At 50.1% G+C, this 5,634-nt stretch overlaps 1 pseudogene; it reads right to left on the reverse strand.

Annotated features, from left to right (window-relative positions):
* Positions 1–211: 211 nt before the first annotated feature.
* On the reverse strand, positions 212–832 carry LOC112301453 (nuclear transcription factor Y subunit beta-like; annotated as a pseudogene).
* Between the last annotated feature and the right edge of the window lie 4,802 nt (positions 833–5,634).

Below are 5,634 nucleotides of genomic sequence, written 5' to 3' on the forward strand. Positions count from 1 at the left end.
AAAACCCAACTTTTCCTTTAAAATCCTTTATGAAAAAGATTCTCAAGTCAGAATGAACACCTCAATTAGTCAAGCATCAGCAAGCCACACTACAGCTGTCTAGTATACAAAGAGACATGCTTTCACCAGTCCTTTCTTTCCAGTCTCTCTGCTTCGGAATCATACAGACTCTCTGGCTTCTCTGTACTTCCCACTCCATCATTTCTTCTGATCACGAAAACTGAAGTTGTTGAACACCAGAAATCTGTTGATATGATGCTGTGTAAACCATAACATTTTGTTGTGGGCCATCTGCAGTTATTAAGACAGCTGGTAACTGGTTAGTAAATGCCTCCTCCCTTAGCTCTTCACTGAGTCCATCTGCAGCTGTGACTGCTCCACCAATTCTTTTCTCTGCTTTCATTGCCTCTCCGAATTTCTAAAGGTATAATTTCAGAAGTTCTACATAACCGTCAAAGTCTAAGGTACACATGGCAAAAAGAATATCTTCTCCATTGATTGTCTTCCATTTCTCTTGACGGCATCCTTCACTCGCTTCAGATGTTATAAAGCTGATGAACTCAGGCATTCTTGAACACGTTTTTCGGCATCTTTTGTAATCTTTCCCGTGTGAGGTATGGCATTTTTCATCATCCTTGCCACATTTGCGATGGGAAGATATATATCTTGTTCTCTGAAACGTTCTTTTGAACCTTTTGTGTCTCCGTGATCATTCACGCTGTCCTCAGTGTATCATCATGAGGCCGTATAACTTAATGACTTCCTCCAATATAGCCTGCAGAAATTCCTAGTTGAGAAGCGTCATTCTAGAACTGTCGCCACCCATTGTCATGCAATACTGTCAGAACCGTGTTGTCAATGACATTCAAGAACTCCACTCTGAATCGGTGCCTAATCTTTGCCCAGTTTCAACCTCCAGTGCAGCCCTGCTTGGCCCCCCTCTCCAATCGGCTGTTTGGCTGGACAGAAAATGGCTGTGAAGGAAGCAGTCCCGGCGTGGAGCTCCGCTTCCAGCACTCAGCCTCCCTCTCCCTTTTTTGGTTATAATTTAATTGACCATCTATGTGCATCGGTGTATTTCTGGGTTCTATTTTTTGTTGTTGTTGATCCATGTGTCTGGTTTCTTTTTGTTTTGTTGTTCGTAGACAAGGATTGCAGACCCATTGGCGGACTCCCGGCTTGTGCCAAACCCTCTCTGGGGGAGGAACTCGGACCTTCTGGTCCCTTAGATTTGCAGTCTGGCCCTGGAGCCCCTCTTGTTTTACATGAGGACATTGCTCCCCCTGGAGACTGAGTCTGGAATTCCCTGCACACAGATGTGCTCCCGTTCAGATAAGCTGCAGGAAGACACCACTGTCCCTCTAGGACCAGGAAAAGTTTTGTTTAAAAGCCAACTGGAGGGGACAGGTCACACTCTCTGGTCAAAGCTGGTCCAGCTGAGCCAACAGACCGGTGCCCCCACTTGTCACAGACGATTACGGGAGGCAGGCCTTTGTGTACTGTCCAATCAGAGGCACGGAAGGGCAGGTGGGTGGGGCAATGCTCAGCGAATCACACGACACTCCCGGAGGAGTTTCAACAGCGAGTTCTGTGCGGTTAACCACCCGGGTGTCTCAGTATCCGCGTCAGTCGCGCTGAGAGCTACGCCGCCCCTGCGGTAGCTGGGGGGACGACACCAGGGGGCCCAGGTCCGGAGTCTGTCGATCGGAGTCCTCTGGGGGCGCCATCTGACCTCGGTGCCCTCACAGTATCGGGGCAGGGCAGGCAGCCGGACCCTCGCGAACCGTCCGGTCACCCGGGGCAGTGACGTCTTCTGCCCAGGAGCAGCTCTGGGCAGCTCTGTGCCCGCAGCCCCGCGTCTCCTCAGATGATGCGGTGACCACGGGGAGGATCGCCGGGGGAATCGTGACTCATTTTCCACGATTCCTGCGTGGGAGGAGCTGTAGCTCCTGGGCTTTCAAGTCCCTCCTTTCTCCCCAGCAGACCAGTTTCACCAGAGTTTTCCCAATGTTTGGGGAGTGCGGTCTCCAATTCACGTCCCTGTCCCCCACCCCCACGACCCCGACCTTAAGGGCTGGCTAACTGCCTGCATTTCCAAGTCTGTCCCTGTATTGCCAAACACCAACTCCCCTCTCCCATTCAAGAATCGTAATCAACTATTTGTCCTCCCCCGTGCATTTCAAACACGCCCATATTTTAATTGTTTATCATTTTCCCACAATCCATGGGTAGCTGTTTTAATATTTATTTTTTGTTTGCGTATATTTTACAAGAGAGAAATGTACCCGGAGCTACACTGTGTAAAATCCTGGTGCCCCCCCCACCCCTGCCAGATCTTTCCTGGGCACTGACATCCTATAGGAAGTCCTTTGGGTGGAAGTTCCTCCTTGAAACGTTCCTGATGTTCTCTCCTGTCAGCACGATCTCTCCCTGGGTGTGACACCTTTAAAATATTTATTCCCTTTTTTAAAGTCCCCATTTTTCAACAAATGCAAAATGTATTTAATTAATAGATCCTGAAAAGTGTATAAAATATTCTCAAAGAGGCATGGGAGGTAAATTTTAGGAAAGAAACAATGTTCCGATGTTGGGAACCTCCCTGCCTGGTTTCAGAGGCTGTAACCCCTCATGGTTAAGGCTGAGTCAGAGTTGGGACCATAAGCCACTAAGGAGACAAAGCTTATCTCCCTGGCAGAAGTGCCACTTCTGCCCACTTCACCCTGCTTGGCCCTGAGCTTGGCCAGTTAGCCAATGACAGGTAAGAATCCTCAAGGGAGGATCAACCTAAGACAGGCTCTGGTCACGGAAAAGGCCCGCAGGGAAGGACTCGGGGGGCTGTGGAAAAAGGGGGTGAGGGACCCTCGCCCCTCGGCTTTGAAATAGCCTGAGTCCTCATTCTGTCTGCAAGAAGTCTCCTAATCTCTTAGCTGCCTTACTTCCCTTGCCTGACTTAAGCCTGAAGCAATAACAGAGGGCAGTGCAGTCCTGTGCTGGAAGGGGCGGATTCCCTGGGGAATCAGGCCTAACAAAAATACATACATTCCTGTGAAACCTACTTAATTTGTACTCTCAGTTTAAGAGATAAGGTCCAGACCTGAGATGAGTCTGGCGCCTAAAGTTTTATGGCCCTCTAACTAATTGGCTGTAACTCAGAATAAGCCCTCAGAGTTCTCTGTAAATCATATATTGTTTAACCCTTACTGCCTGACAATGATTGATGAGCTTTATCCGTATTCCTATGTGAATGAACCTAATAAAAGCCCCTGGAGAGAGAGGCTCTGGGCCCTTCTCCCCTTGAGAGAAGCGGCCACCTTTCCTCCCCAAGCAGATCATGTCTTGGTAGTCTTTTTCTTCATCCGTGGCGGACCCGGGGGGCTGCGTTAAAGCCCCTTGCCATCTGGCGCCGAGGACAGGGACCTGAGGATTTTCAGAACCTGCACGGACCAGAGGCTTCGAGCCACCATCGCCACGGCTTCATCCATGGCGGACCTGGGGGGCCGCGTTAAAGCCCCCCGACATTCCAGTATTACATTGCATGCATTAAAAATTATTTTCCTTTTTCCTCCCCTCCTCTGAGTGTTTTAATAATGTTCTGAAGTTGGTTCTTTCATTTTGGGTGAGTTCAAATGGATTTCCAGGGCTCAGAATTTCAGACCTAAAGTGTGCAAGTATGATTAATAGTTTAAGCCATTTATTTATTTATTTATTTACTTACTTATTTACTTATTTATAGGGGAAGGGAAGGAGAAAGAGAGGGAGAGAAACGTCACTGTGTGAGAAATACACTGATGGGTTGCCTCTCACACACCCACAACTGGGGACCTGACCCACAGCCCAGGCATTTGCCCTGACTGGGAATTGAACTAGTGACTTTTTGGCTTGCGGGCTGGTGCTCAATCCACTGGGCCACGCCAGCCAGGGCTAGTAGTTTATAAAACAATTTATTGTCATGGAAACAATGATTAATTAACATCTGGTTTTTTCAGTAAGAGCTGAATTGTGTCTCCCAGTTTCACGTGTTGATGTCTAAAGGCCAAAGACCTCAGAATGTGCCTGTACAAATCCATGGCCCTAAAGGAAATAAGGTTGAGCGAGATCACTGGGGCGGGTCCTAATCAATATGACTGGTGTCCTTATAAGAACACACAGGGTCACGGAGAAGCACAGAGGAAACACATGTGAACACAAAGATCAAAGACGCTCCCATACAAGACAAGGAGAAGGGCCTCAGGAAGAGCCAGTCCTGTTCACATCCTGATCTGAGATTTCTAGCTTCCAGAACTGAGACAAAATAAATGTTTGCTGTTTACACCAACCAACGAGGAACTATGTCACGGCAGCCCGAGTAAACTAACAGCGCCCGTCAGGACACACTTTAGAGGTTCCTGACAGAACTGCGGACACAGCAACTGAACTGACTCAGGTTGAGGTCCAACATCACTGTGGCAGACCACCTCCCTTGTGTGACATCGTGAGAGCCAGTGAGGCCCCAGCTCCTGGCCGTGGGGTGTCCTGGTCTGTTAGAGGACAAGTTGCACAGAAACCTGTAGAATAACTGAATTTCATCCTCCCTTTTTGTGTACAAACCATCCTATTAATTGTGATGTGTGTGAGACCTGGAGAAGGTCTGGAGGGACATTGGTGTTGACTGCTACCCAGGCTACCTGGGGCAGGCAGTTCAAACATCAAAACAGCGGCAAAATGCAAGATGCTCATGGCCTGGCATGAAGTCAAATGACATACCATTTTCTCTAATATTCTCACAAGTATGTGAGGAGTGCTCTCTACCCTTCCACGTAGCTGGTGGTGGGGAGAATGGAGGGCTAGATTCCTCTGGGAATGGGACAGTGGGACGCGCTCGTGGGAAAGCCTGAGAGAGCTCCAAAGAGGCCCCGGATTTGAGTCCAGGTTCCGGGCCCACTCAGGCCAAACTGAGGACCTGGGTGTGCACACCCCTCTGTGCCTGCTCTCCCCTCTGCCTGGCTCTGACTGTTGGTGACCTGGTGCACCTGCCCAGGGAGATGGAGAAGCTGTACCTGTCCACCTGCTCCTCCATGGTCTCCTGGGTTGAGCTGTGTGATGACGCTGTCTGGTGTCCAGCACAGGGCTGGCCTGGGCAGGGCTGCACTGGTAAACTCATTGTAAATGCTGCTCCCCTCCTCAGGCAGGAGGGGCATCTGCAGAGACCTCCAGCTGGGGGAAACAAATGACACCTCAAGGGCCCAGGATTATAAGTGGGTAAAGAAGCTTGTCCCCAGCACTCACTTCTTGTCCTGCCAGCCATGACTTGATAGACCCCCCAGGATTCCCACACCTGACAAATTGCTGCTGCTGTTGCCCAGGCAGGCCCCCCTCCCTGTCTGTTGTCCCCCACCCCAATGCGCACACTTGAGAAGTGGCCAGGGCTGAACAGCTGCCCACATGGGATCACAACAGTGGCCTTACCCCGACTGGCCTGCCCTGGGCTGCTGTAAGTTACCTGAGGCTACACGCTGCTGAATGAGCACAGGCGTTGGAGGGGAGGCCAGAGCCACTGTCTACAGCTTTCCAGAACCCACAGCCTCGGAAAGTCAGGAGATAGCTGGAGAACATGCTGTTCTCTCAACTGCCTCCAGTCAAGTGAGCTGGAGAGGG

This window comes from Desmodus rotundus, chromosome 9, assembly GCF_022682495.2.
Source record: "Desmodus rotundus isolate HL8 chromosome 9, HLdesRot8A.1, whole genome shotgun sequence".
NCBI lineage: Eukaryota > Metazoa > Chordata > Mammalia > Chiroptera > Phyllostomidae > Desmodus > Desmodus rotundus.